Below are 15,196 nucleotides of genomic sequence, written 5' to 3' on the forward strand. Positions count from 1 at the left end.
ACACTGAGGACTTAAAATGAACAGCTCAAGCCTTTTTAGACGAATTAAAGGAAAAATTTACTTTTTTTTATTTTTTATTTTATTATTTTTTTTTTAACATTACAATTTAATTTTTTATTAGTGTCTTACAATGCCGCTCACTGCTGCACTAAATGTTGTTGAATTTTATTTAATTTTTAATTTTTTGTGTTTGGGAATGAGTTTTATGGCGATTTCTTGCGATTTATTGCGCATTCAATTCAATTCAATCAATTTTATTGTATTTGTGATTATTCTGACCAGTTTATTATCGCTCAATTGTGTTGTGGTCTTTGTTTTATGGGGTTACGCGCCTCATCTATGTTGTTATTGTTGTAATTGATGTTGCTTTTTGTGTTTTTTTTTTGGGTGGAGTTCAAGGTTATGGGTTGAGCACTCTTTTCTACCAAAATGTTGGATTAATTTATGAATTCGTGATTTTTTCCAACGGACAATTCCCTGATTCAACTGAAGTTTACGTGAGTTTTTGTATAACACCCACACATACATACATATGTACACTCGCATAGTGAGTCGCCTAATTAACATGCAAGCGGCGTTTGTTTGTTTGTTCTCACTTTTACTCGACCAATTTGATTGACTGCACGAAATTCATGATTGCATGGAAAATCTGTAGGCAAAAAGCAGTAAACACAATAACAACAAAAACGTTATTACAATTTATTCGTCACTTGAACTCTTTTTTCGCCTCAAAGAAGCTGCCTCGCAACATACTCATATATGTATATGTATATATGTATATTTATATAAGCACTTATGTAGCGACACATATGCCTATGTATGTATATGCTGAACGTAGGCGATTGACCTCTTTAGAAAACCACATGCATATTTATATGTGTTGATATTGATTATAAAGAACATATGTATATGTAATACCTATGTATATATGATTGACTACCCCTGCAGGAAAATTTAGTATACGTAGTAACAAATAATTCGACTATAAGGATTTTATAAGTATCGCTTACTTCTTTGCTTCTCCTTTTTGTAGTTAAAAGCTTTTTTGTTGCTGCTGTAGCTGCAGAAAATATTTCCCGAATAGATTGGAGGAATGGCAGTCTGCTCCGGTCACGTACATAGATTCGACTGTCATGGGAATGATTGCCCAAGGGTTTTCATAGTTCGCTCCAAGGATGATTTGCCATTCTTATTTGAAAGCCTGAGATTGACAAGGACCTCTGGAACATACATTTTATAAAACACTCACTTATAAATTGTTTTGACTTTGAAGTCATTGATTAATTTCAACTCTCTAGTATCCATATGGACATGACATTTTTTCCAGTTTATGTTAATTAGGCAAATGATAACCATAACCCCGACATTGAAATATCATCCATGTTTCTTAATAACTTGATTCTGAAGAAATCCGTTGTCCTTAGAATTGATTTTGATAACAATAAAATAAAAAAAATTAATATTCATGTAATAGTCTTGCGGTTTCGCAGTTTTGTATTGGGACGCTTCTGAAACTGGGCATTTCCATGAAATTTAGGGAAATAACAAAAATAAATTCGGACGGTGATTCGATTTTTGTTGTTGTATACGATAATTTTTCTTCTCTAGAGACCAAAAAGTAGTTGAAACAGTAGAGTTTTCTCGGTTATCTTGCTGCAAAGAAGCTGAAAACTGTCCAATCGGCTCGAAAGTACAGGATGGACGAGTCCTCAGGAATGTGATCTAACACAGTTTCCGTATATAGAGGCCACGGAAGGGCTTGACAACGGCTTTATCGTCCGCTGAACTTAAGCATTTATAATGCCAACAGGTCTCGGGGACTTGAATGGTTTGAATGATTTTACATATGAAGTAGCGTTCGTCCAGAAAGTCCTTCGTTCTCCTGAAATCCTCCTTAAGGGCACTTCTTCGCGGAATTGGTTCCTTGGAAAGTGAGTATCTAGCGCTAGTTTCCAGCTCGAGATCCAATCATCATGCTTATTTCTAAGATAACGTTTTTCACGAGAAAACACCTAAACTTTGAGCATTCGTGACACTCTTCTACGCTTTCACAAAAGATCTTCTTGCAACTCTCTTAGCCTTCTTTTTTTCCGGCTTGTGTATAGCAAGTCTTATCTTAAACAGCGTCAATCGTCACCGCAATTTTTGTGGGCTTTATTGAACAGTCTTTTACTTGAAGATTCGATTTCCGATAGCTCCGATGTTCACCCATGGGTGACTGTCTAAGCTTTTAGAGAATATTAGCTTTGAAGAGTGTTCCTGCAGTCAGCTTCGAAGACCTCGACATACTCATAAATCGTGATGAGTGTGAGTTCTGAGTCTCAATTAAGAGACCGGAAGAGGTGAGCGAAGATCCCAATCCATGTTTATAAAGTTCTTAAAAGGTTTACTAGCTGTACGTACTCCTTTCAAACTAATGTTCATAAATCTATAACAAGAGAAGGAGGGGTCGTTAAGAACCCTTCAGTCCGAGAAAAAACAGCTTTTGAGGCTACAGTGAAGACAGTGTATTCCTCCCTATTCGCAATTACCAAACGGGATGGTATTAAATACCTAAATCACAATACTAATTAATTTTGTATTCCTGAGCATAGACTTTGCAATAAATGTTCACTCATGTTGCTCCACGAACCAAAAAAAAAAACAAATCGCTTCACCGGTTCCAAATCTCTCAACAACAAAAAAATTGTCATAGAAGATATGTCACGTTAAGTTCTTCCATTTTCTGTTTATACGAGGGCTGCTACATATATATATTCTGGCCTAGGGCAACACTAAGTGTTGCCAGGTGCAATCTGACATTTCCATTGGAAAGTTTGACATTTTATCGTGAATTGTTTTATTTACAGGGAATTAAAAAATTCATCTCGGCCAAAAATGACAATAACATTTTCGGTTAATTTTGTGCATTTCTCCCACCAGCATACATTCGATATTGACTTTGCAAAAATTTGTTCCCCCATTTGACAATCGCTCAAAAAAAGGCTCGTGTGGATTGGTGTAAAGAAATGTTGAAAAAATACGATCGCTACGGTGCTTCAAAATACGTTTATAAGATCCACGAATAATGGATCTATGCGTATGCGAAAAAAAAAAAAAATAAAAAAAAAAAAAAAAAAAAAAAAACATTTTCGTTGATAAATATGCCTATTTACATTATTAGGCCAGAAATATTGTATATAGCAACCTACGTACCCTGAGCATTATCTCCTGTTCCCAAAAGTCGGTTTGTCTGCCCGTCTGTCTGTTCATCCGTCTGCCTGTATATGTGTGTACTAGTCCCTCAGTTTTGAATTTGTCTTTCTAAGATCTTATTCGTTATTTAGGTGGAAGAAGAATTAGATAAATCAGAGATTATCTAAGATACGTCCGACTTTGTGCTATTTCCGTCTACATCAATTCTTTTTAAGCTGCTTTTTGCTTTAAATTTCACTTCTTTTCATGGCGACCTAAATATACTCTGTGTAATTTCCTGCAGCGGATACTTACAACGCGGAATTAGAAAAAAGTCACTGTGAGTCAATCCGAATAAGGCTGAATGATGATTGATGAAGGATGATTGATACGAAAGACTGAAAATATTAGCTAAATATGGCCATAGACCATATAAGAACATAGTCTATTGCTAAGATAGTGATTTCTAAACACTATTTCTTAGATTATTTTCGATGTTAAGCTTAGTTAACTGAAGTCAATGGACTAGTGAGTGGTGCACTGCCAAATTTTACGAAGAAGAAGGTTCTCCAAAAACCTTTGCAACTTTTTCAATTTTTTTTTCGAATCAAATTTGGTCAGCTGTTCGATGACATGGATTTCGAAAAACTTCTTATGCATTTTATAAATTATATGAATACGAATTTACAACAATTCGTTTCGCCTTTAGAAAAATATGCAAAGTCAAGGTCGCTCAGCATGACGCCCATCAATTAATTAGCAAATCAGCAGCTGACTAATTTAAGTGTCAAAGCAATGGGCAATTAAATACTTTTCAAACTCCAAACTTAAACAAATTAGTTTTATGCAAATTTTTACAGTTATTATTAACAGAGCATTTCTCAGTTGAAGGCTTAACTGCAGCAACTGTATGGACCTTATGGATGTATTGTTGCCGCTGGGAAGACAGTTGAAATCCAGAAGCTGAATTCTTTAGATTTCAATACAAAATGGAGCTTTGTTCTGCAGATTTTAATTTAATTTGGTGAGTTTTTTTATGCAAAACTGTTTAGGGGCATAGAGAAAGTTCGATGACTTTCTAGGAAATGAGCACGCCAAGTTGTTGCAGATGCCTTGCCTTTTCGGCAATAACTAATTTTAGTTGGAGACACACGATTTAGCTGACAGCGAGGCAGAAAAGGCAGAAAGAAGTGATGCTATCGGGGTCTTTACTTATTTTCGTTTTATAAACTGATGTCATTGATAACTAAGGCCTTGTTTTTGTTGTTTTTTTATTATTTTTTTTTTTTTGTTTTTCGTTTGTTTATGTGCCAATTCTCATTTGGTCATCGCCTCAATGCAATGTTTTATCTAATAAATTAAAGTGTGTATTCTTTAACGGCTTTCTTCTTTTGTTATTGTGTGCCTAATTCTTCATTTACGAAATAAAACTAATCGCCGCGAATAAAACAAAAACTTAAATGAGGTATTTAAATGTATTGTTTAATGAATAGTGCATGCCATAACGCATTTTGTTGTTGTTTTGCGCATTAAGAAAAATTATCCAAGCTATTACAGAAGCTTTTGTTGTTATTGTTTACTAATTTTAAAAAATATTCAATTTTGTTGTTATTGTTTTTTATTGTTGTAAATATTTTTAATTTGCTATTGTTGTTCTTATTGTTTGCATATTACAAAAATGTTAATTTATTTCAACAATTTCTGTTTATGGTATTTGTTATTGTGTTTTTAAAAATATATTAACATTATTTGTATTTATTTTATTTTTTCGCACAAAATTTTAAAATATTTTTTTATTATTATTTTTGTCCGTTTGAATTCTGTTTGTCATGCTTGCAGTTCAGCGAACTTCTTTTTGGATGCCGCCATTTATAAATTTAGTCGCTACTCTCATTTTACTATTTAGTTTTAGTTTTGTTTTTATTTTTTCCACAAAAAATCCAAATTTTTTTCACACATGAAGTTGTTTTCCTGTTTTCACATTTTCTCCAAATTTGTCTAAATCAATTTATTAGCGTAGGTCAAGTGAAATTGTGTCGTCGCGTGTAAGTGTTGAGCTTAAATGGTCTGAAGAGCGCTTGGCAAGTTGAATCTGTGTTCGAGATGAGCTCTAAAACACCTAAAAGGCGTTATATCTTCTGGTCATTGTACTATAAGAGTGTGGGCGTAGACTTAACTATGCAAAAATATGTATATTTTCGGTGCATTAGGGTGTGATGTTTTGGTAGTGAAAATAATAGCATTGAAATGCATATATTGGAATCGACTTATGTACATATGTATTTTTGACTTTTTGGAAGTTATTATTTTTTAATCTTTAAGTTTAATCGAATGTGAAGATCGTGTCATCGAATTTCGGCTTAGTTTCGGTTTCAACCACTATACGCAGTCTATTTTGTATATGTACATATGTACATCTCTAGAAGAATTTACAAAGGCTTCGGCTACCTTCTGAAAAATATTTATTATTCGCAAAGAGTCCTCCAAATTCGTCAATTACACATGTCCACAAGAAAATCGTTGAGGGTTTCTTTTCACCAAACCTGGTATAACACATATTTTTGTGGTCGCTGAACATGAATCCGAAGTCCGTTTTGCCCCATCGCGTCATGATTTTTTTCTAACCTCAAAAAACATTTGTTTGAAATTTGCTTAAAACTTGTTATTCGAGGGTTTTCGGGTTTCCCTGATTACGAATTTGATATCACACTTTCTAAATTCTTCTTTATCTGCATAGACACCGCTTACGTGATTATAGTCGAATATACAACAGAGCGCCAGTCGTTCTTCCTTTTCGCTAGTTGGCGCCAATTGGAGATTTCAAGTGTAGCCAGGTCCATCTCCACCTGGTTTTTCCAACGAAGAGAAAGTCTTCCTTTTCCTCTGCTTCCCTCCGCTGGACAGCTCTTCGTTACATCGGCTGAAACGATTCTATTACATATGGCTTAAGCAGCTCACGACTTTCGGTCTTAGACCAAGTATCTTCTGGGTAGCCAAAAACACCCGTTTGAAGGCGAGCTAAAATGAGAAGGCAAAATATCCCTCCCCAGGGTTGTGCGCTGGGTTTGGGACCGGCTCCGTAAGAAAACACCCCCAATGAAAAGAACACAACAGCCTCGGGCGACTTTCTAAATTAATATCCAATATATGGTTAAGACGTCCATTATTTTGCAAGTATCAGCATTCAGCCATACCCAGGAAGAACGACGTGGACATAGCAGGCTTCTGTTCCCTTTGTGGCGTTTGATAAAAAGTTAGTTAGGTTAGGTTCAAAAATATAAAAAAGAAATTGTATATTGTCTTGTCAGTGATACTAAACTCACACAAATTTTCAGGAAAGTATACAACTATTTCTTTCGTGGACTTGTGTTATCAGTTGTCAACTTCCCGGTGATAATTGAAAAACTTAGTCTTCAAATTTCAACAAAGTTTGAAAATATTTCTAAGGAATTTACCAACGCCAAGCTGCAAACATAAGTATTAAGCACTTTTTGTGTAAATTTGAAGGCACAAATTCGAATATTTGAATAATTGATTTAAAAAGTTCTAAAGAAAGTACTTTTCAAAATGTCACTTTCCGCAAATATAGACTCGACTTCGAGTACTCTTGGTCATGGATCTTGAGTTAGTTAACACTACAAAATCGAGGTTGATCTACGTGATGAAGATCACGGTTTCCAATTCCAAGAAACTGTCAAGCGCTTTGATTATTTTGGTTAATATATGGTAGTTTTCAGATGATTCGACCAGTTCATCGAAAGAATGGCATCTAAAATGTTTCAATCAGTATCTAGAGATAGCTGGACAGATTGGAATGTGTTAGGTATATTTGCGTGCCGCATTTTCTTTTAAACCATACATGCACGCCAATTTCAGCCTTGGTCATTTTGACAGACAGAGAACGACAAAATATTCGATGGCGACAAGACAAATACGATGGCGAGAGCGAATAATTCAATGAATCTCTGGCGTTTCGTTCTAGTCCAAAAGGATTTTATAATGGCACGCGGGCAAATTTTGACCTGCACTTCCTAAGTTCTCGCGAAGTCCAGAGGTTCAGCGCTTGAGCTCAAAAGGATATCGGGGACCCAACTGGTTGCTAATCTGATGAAACCAAGGCAAGGGTGTTCTCTCGGCTTTGCAGCTTCCAGCGATTCTGCTGTGACCAAGCTTCAAGACGAGTCTGATAATTATTATTATAATAAAGTAACTTGATGCCATCGATAGTGAGGTCAGACACTCCTATACAAATTGAGCGAGCTCAAAGCTAGTATTGCCGTTCTGATGGCAGAGTAAATGCTTTTTTCTCTGAAAGAGGCTGAAATACAATACCTTAATGACAGCCGTCTCTGCTTGAAGAATGCTAACTATAGTTAAGGCGAGTTCAATACCAGCTTTGCTGCTCTGCTATCTGAGTAAATTGTCAACTCTATAAGAAGACTGCGTCTCCAAGTTGTACAAGTATATCTTCTGCTCCCTAATTACAGTGGTTTAGAAGCCTGATCCTAGAATTGATGGAGATCCTCAGACAGAAGATAAGATAAGGTTCCAAGATCCTAAGAAGCTAATGAAACTCATTACAAGTCACTGATTTTTGTTCACACAGTCAGATGGAGGGTCAATAAGATCATATAATTTTAATTAAAAATTCCATCATGTTCTAATATTCAGCAAGAATATACGAACAATAAAGCATCCCAACTTATCAACGATCTGATCAATTGATCTTAAACCCCAATTAATGCTCATTTCACTTGGTTTATTGCACTCGTATGAATATTTGCCAAAAGCTTGCATAGTCCACCCGCCATACACTCGCCATAAATTACGCTAATAATCTCAGATCGCGGCAGTGGTTCAACTTGCAACGCACGTGCAATTACAACAACAAAGCGCATATTTACATGCCCCCCACATACATACACACACCAGTGACATGTGTAAACGAACCCAAACAAGCTGCCAAATATGAGCATTGCAACAAGTTATTGCTATTGTTGTTGTTGTTAGTACACACCATACAAAATACGGAGGCAAATAAATGCAAAGAAAGCAAAGTTGTAAATAACGAAACAGTTGGATGTACATATAAATGAAGCGCAAAAATAAAGTAAGTCAGCGGCGTGTGTGCCAACTGGCGGCGAAACGAAGCCGGCGATCGGCTATTGGCGCCTGCAGGCGGGCGGGGAGTCCAAGTGTGGTGGACTGGCGTTAAGGTGAGATATGCAAGCCGGTAGCGATTCGGCGATCGCATTCTCAGCGTCGATGTAAGCGCGTAAGCAATAGCAGAAACAACAAGTGCAACAACAACAGTGATAATAATAGCAACAACAAACCGCGCCAGCGCCATAAACATATCGACGTGTTTGCGTATTTTGGTCAACGCTTATTCAATTGGCCCCCATTTGGGGTTGGCTGCGCACTAATTATGCCAGCCGGCTTGTCTGCGGCCACGACTGGGGCTGTCACTTACCAGCATAATTTCTTTCGATTACACAATTCTACGTTCGGCACTCGCTTCGAGCGCATTTCGTTTTTAAATTGTCTATTATTACTTTCCAAGTGTGTGTGTGTATGTGTTTATGTGTTCAGACTAAATACAATTGAAAACGGTTAAATTATATCTCTATGTTATGCCTTGCTATGTGCGCGTGCCATGTTTTAGCTCTGTTTTGAAATTCGAATTTGAGTCACTAAATGTACGTGCTAAGCGATTGTGGCTGCATACATACAGTACATATATTGTTTTTGTATTTTTGGCAACACATAGATAATACACATGTAACAGAGTGTATGTACTCGTGTATGTGCACATATTTGTTGACTCACTTTATGTCGTACTTATTTTGATAAAAAAAATATATATACTATATATGTACATATATATACATATATATATGTATAAAATATATTTAAATATATGTATAAATGTGGTACATACTCTTTTTAACATTTTACAACACTAGTCGGGGCGCATATTTCCGCGTTCGCCCAATTTCGGCTGTCAGTGCGTTGTAATGAATTTTAATTCGATTTGACAAAATCAGTCTTCAAATCTATGCAAATTTCCTTGACATATGAGGAAGTGAGGTAGCTTCGGATATAAATAATATATACATACATATGTATATAAAATATATTGACAAGTACGGAAATTACTTCGCTAGGAGTCGAATATTATAATGTATAACCATATCACCCCACTATAACCACTCCCACTCCTGTCTATCTTTTTCAAAGCAAAGATCTCTTCCGGGCTTGGGGCCCCTTACATTTGGTGGCAGGGAGTTGGTGGTGTCTAAAGAGGTCAGTGTCCTTTGCCACACATTAGACTCAACCTTACGGTGGAATTAACACTGTCCAAAGCCACCACGGCTCTCATGATATGCAGACGTCTAGCCGGTAGATCCTGGGGCTGCAAGCCAGGCATCATCAGATGGCTGTATACCATGATCATAAGGCCTATTGTCACTTATGGAGCGGTTACTTGGGCAACTAAGTCGATGAAGTCTTCAGTTGGCCTTCAACTATCGAAGCTGCAAGGGCTTGCCTGTGACTGAGCTTCGGGGAGAATGCGCAATTGACCAACGGCAGCACTTGAAGTCATGCTGTATGTAGCTCACTCCGCTGCATCTAGTGATCAAACAAGTAGCAAAACATACCATGCTGCTCATGACAGCAGAGTGATTTGGCAAAGAGAAGATAATGTCGTCTCAGCAAATGAAAGAGTAAGACACATCACTGGTCCTTCTTCCAAGGGACAGCGTTACGAAGAGAGGAAACTTTACAAAGAAGTTTAGAGTTACTATCGGCAGTAAGACGGAGTGGAGTGATTCCACGCTCGACCTACTAATGAGGGCAACACTATCTAGAGGTACACAGATGTCTCGAAAAGACGGGAAGGCATTGGTGCAGTCATTGCGGAGCCGCATACCAAATTATCCATACCAATGGGACGTATTTCGAGCATCTTTAAAGCAGAAGTCTTTGCTATAAGTCAGTGTGCAGAAATCAATCTCCACCTCAACTATCGCAACCAGCGTATCGCTATACTTAGCGATAGTCAAGCGGCACTTAAAGCGATCTCAGCTGATGAGGTCAGATTGCTTTTAGTGGAGGAGTGTATGGAAGGCTGAACCGCCTAACAGTTTGCAACTGTGTACACCTGATCTGGGTGCCGGAGCATAAAGGGATACTACTGGGAGGGTACAGCCTTGCAAGATTGAAATAAATGAATTCCGCCTCCTTGTCGCGCTCTATACAGCGCACTGCAGGCTCAGGAAGCACTTTCCTACATGGGCACAGTCTCTTGCGCAAACTCCGGATTTTGCGACATGGAACAGGAAACTTCAGAACACCTGATTCTAGAATTTTCTATCTATCTATCTTGTAGTTATCTTTCGAAGATTGTAATTTTTTTCACAGCTGCCTTTTCACACTTATTCTTTCGAATCGGAAAAGAATATGCATTAAGCTTGCTTTTGTAAAAACTTTTCCAATTAAATTTTTTTTGTTAAGAGTAGTACTTGAATTTGGGGTTATACAAATATTTAAAATACTTTTATTAGAACTGAAATTGTCTTTCGGCAGTACAGACAGTACTTTTTCCTCATTCACTTTTAATGTGTTTTCGAAAATAACCATTGAACCCGAACCCTTAAGTACAGAATCGAAAATTTCATAGCTTCAATAAGGCCACCTCGGCAATTCAAAGATGGTGGAACCAAATGGAATCTAAGAACAGCTGAAATTTTTCCAAGATACGCCGACAAATTTTGTATTTCCTGGTCTAATGTGAGCATGAGTACATTGTGATATCATACACTGAACCGTTATAAAACTGGGAAGTTTACTAAAGAGCGTTTCTCATAGAACTGTCCTCCTTCAGACAGGTCTACTTTGGAGTTTATTGGTTTCTCTTGCGACTCAAAATTCTGAAGATGGGTCCTTTTTAAAATTTGGAAACCAAAAAGATAAACAAGCCTAAATATATATAAGTAATGAAATGGATAGGTAGTAGTTCGTAGTGTGAGGCGATTTTTTTGGAATTTCAGTACGAAAAGAACTCTATGACCATTTTACCCTTCACAAGGTAATTAATATAAGTACCTTCTGGAAAATTTCAAGAAACCGTGGCCGTTATCTCTCCGGACGGCAGGACAGCCTTCGCATTCTTCGGAGTAGCTTCACGGAATTCCTGTTCTGTCTTTTGTTTAGTCTCTAGTCTCTCGCTAAGTCTCAGCTACAAGTGGATTCAAGTTATTTGGCAATCATTCAAGCAGCCATTTCAAAACGTATTTTGCATATCATTAAGGTATCTATCAAAAAAATTAGTTTCTACATCGGATTGTGGCTGATGTTGAAAAATTGATCTATTACGACAATCCCAAATGCAAAAAATCATATGTAAGACTTGGCCAACTACCTAAATCAACGGCCAAGTCGAATATCCAAGACGCCAAGGTATTGCACGGTATTTGGTGGGATCAAAAGGACGTGCTGTATTATGGGCCACTTTAATCGGGTGAAGTCATTAATGGGGATCGCTATAAAACGAACGAGATGATCATCTAATGAAATATTTTTTTTTTAATCTAGTTGTAGCTTATAGTTCTTATAAAAACTTGTAAACTCCAATTCAGAAAAAAATTAAACAACTCTTTGCTCACTGTTTGAGTTGAAAGCATTAATTATACAATAACTTTTCTTCTTTGAATTTTTAACATTGAGGTCGTGCAAATTTCCGTTACTCAAAATTTATTGTTATGAGATCAGCACAATTGATCTTTCTAATTAGTTGTCTATATAATAATGATAAATTAAATTATATTTTAATGTTGAAAAATTACAATTTAGGCCATATGAGTGTTATGGTGTTAAACCAAGCAGATATATCAACTTCAATATTTTCAATTCTGCGATTTGCTACTTTTGCAATACCATTTTAAGCAGCATAACTTTTCCCCGCAACATTTTGATTAATTATATTTCATTCTTAGACTGGCAGCCCACATGGCTTTTACCATAAAAAGCTGTCAATAAAGAACTCACAATCATTTTATGTAAGCACAATGAACAGAGGCAGGCTTTAAGCGCAACAAATTTATTTGAAAAAATAAAATAAAATAAAAAAACGAAAATTTGCACTTAATTAGCTGAGCTAAAACAATCCGACTGAGGGAGTGACAAATACTGCGCGGCAATTTCCTTGTAGACAATTAGCTCTGGGCAAAACAGAATGCGCACCCACCACCAATAGCAGAGACGGTATGTTTTGTATGCTTTCAGTAAGAATGATGGCATTATAAAACACAACAATGAATTAGAATTAAAAACTATATTTAAATTGGCAAAAAACTAAGTAATTTTTTTTTATATTAGAATAAAATCTCTTCATTTTTGGTGCCGTGCCCGCAGCGTGCCTCTCAACCAAAACATTCCAAGCATATTCCAAATTTTTCTTCTTATATCAAAAGATTCATTTTATGTTTCTAATTTAATATATATTTAATTATTTATTGAAATTTATATATTTACCATCTGATCAAATTTAACCCGGACTAACTGGCAAAGATATATATCGCTTTCAAAATAGGCTACTTTTGAGTCAATACATGAAATTTTCCATAGATTTCTTATAAGCCTCTGCTGGCATGGCATTCAAAATTAAAATCGATAAAGCAGATTTTAATGGCTTCAATGGACTCATTGCATACTAGCCGAAGTTGATTTTTCAGTTTCGAAAATAGAAAACAATCACAGGAAGCTAAATCTTGCTAATACGGTTGCTGAGCGATGGTCCTCATTTTGTGTTTTGTCAAAAATTCAGTCACAATGATACTAGAATGTAGCGGCGAATTATCGTGGTGAAATATAAATGAATTTTTTGTCCAAAAATCCGGTCGTTTACGTCCAATTGCTTCGCGTAGATGCCTCAAAATAACCAGGTACTTTTCCTTATTGATCATTTGACCACTTCGTTCCACAAATCAAACGGTCAATCACGGTAAACGATGAACTGCTTTGATTTTTGACAAACTTTTACGTGTTTTTTGAGTTTGTGGACACGATTCATAAGAGATTTTGAGACCCTCGGCTATCTCTCTGACACCAACACGACAAATTTTCATGCACTATTCAACTTTTTCGTGTTATTCATTGAGAACGACTCGAATAAGGCACTTTCACGTACATTCGATGCCATTATATATGGAACTCGATTTCTTTTGCATGGACACGCTTGCAGAAGTCCAGACGATGAACTTAATTTTGGACGGTTTACAAGCATAAATCGGCCAATACTGCTGCAATTTCACGTTCGATATTCGTACGCAGTTTACCAGTCGTCGCTGGCTTGTCGGCATAGACTATAGACTTGACATAGTCCCACAGGAAATAGTCTAACGTCAAATCGCACGACCGAGGCGGCCAATTGGATTTCAATAAATCGATTGTGACATTCGCTGTATGGCTTGTGGCGTCGTCCTCTTGAAATTACGTCAAGGAAGAAGTACGGCCCAATGACGCCGCGAGCCCATAAACCCGCACCAAACCGTCAATTTTTAAGAATGCAATGGTGAGTCATGGAGTACGCGTGGATTTCTGTCTGACCAATAACGCATATTTTGCGGAAACATTTTGTGCTGTGCCTGTGGATTCAAAATTTTCCACTGGACGCTCAATTGTTGATCTGACAGGACGATTATGACGACCATAAATTGGACGTAACGCTCTTAAAGTTGAGGCCTCTGACTCCGAATTTCGGTAGTAAATTTTAATAATTTCGACTTATTGTTGGATCGTACATATTTCCATGATGAATTCGCAAACTTTCCTGAAAGAAGGATTAAAGAAATGTCAAAAGAGCGAAAAAATATGTTGGCTTTTAATGTCCCTATCGGTCTACTTTTGTAGCGTCCCTATGAAAAAGCCTGTATAAACAATACTATAATTTATAAATATAACTCTGGGTTTCTTAAATACCCAAACGAAGCTTTTTGAAAGTTATTCATAACTCTGAAATATTTCACTTTTCAAACAACTTAATATAATAATAAAAAGTTTTCATAAGACTAAATCTTAAACACAGAAATTGTTGTTCCCAAACCCCGAATCATAAAATCAGATTTTAAAGTTTCTTAAATTAAATGAATTTATATAGATGAGGCTCTAAAACGCCAAAAAAATATCAGAGTCTTTTAAATACCTCATTTAAAATATTTGAGAGTTATTCCTCAACAATATGTAAAATGGAAGTTTTTGATAGCTACTTATTCATAAATACCAATCCTTACATACTTAGATTTTCAAACAACTTAATAGAGTTATTCGTAAACACTTAATATTAAACTCAGAAAGACGTAAACACCTTAATGAAAACACATAATTGTTGTTCAAAAACACCAAACTTAAGCTCAGATTTTTCAGTTTCTTAAACCCCTACATAAGAATATCTAACAGCTGTTCAAAACCACCAAAAATAAAATTCAGGATTTCTTAAACACCTTATTAAACAAGTAAGGAAGAGCTAAGTTCGGGTGTCACCGAACATTTTATACTCTCGCATGATAAAGTGATAATAATTTACATATTTTTTTATTTTGCTGTAAAATTAATTAGATTCGATCAATTTGTGTACTTTGAGTATTGAATTGTATTTTCATTTCCTAATGTATATATTATACAGAGAAAGCATCAGATGGAATTCAAAATAGCGTTTTATTTAAAACAAGGAAAAAGGCACCGTCGCATGATGTGAAATCGAGATTTCATTATACGTCATTTACATATTTTTCATTTGTGTTTTATTTTTTGGAAAAAGGCGTCGTTGAACCGATTTTCACCCATATTACATGTCATCAGGGTGTTAAGAAAACATTATATACCGAATTTCATTGAAATCGGTGAAGTAGTTCCTGAGATATGGTTTTTGGTCCATAAGTGGGCGACGCCACGCCCATTTTCAATTTAAAAAAAAGCCTGGGTGCAGCTTCCTTCTGCAATTTCTTCCGTAAAATTTAGT

This window comes from Bactrocera neohumeralis, chromosome 6 (assembly GCF_024586455.1).
Source record: "Bactrocera neohumeralis isolate Rockhampton chromosome 6, APGP_CSIRO_Bneo_wtdbg2-racon-allhic-juicebox.fasta_v2, whole genome shotgun sequence".
Classification (NCBI taxonomy): domain Eukaryota; kingdom Metazoa; phylum Arthropoda; class Insecta; order Diptera; family Tephritidae; genus Bactrocera; species Bactrocera neohumeralis.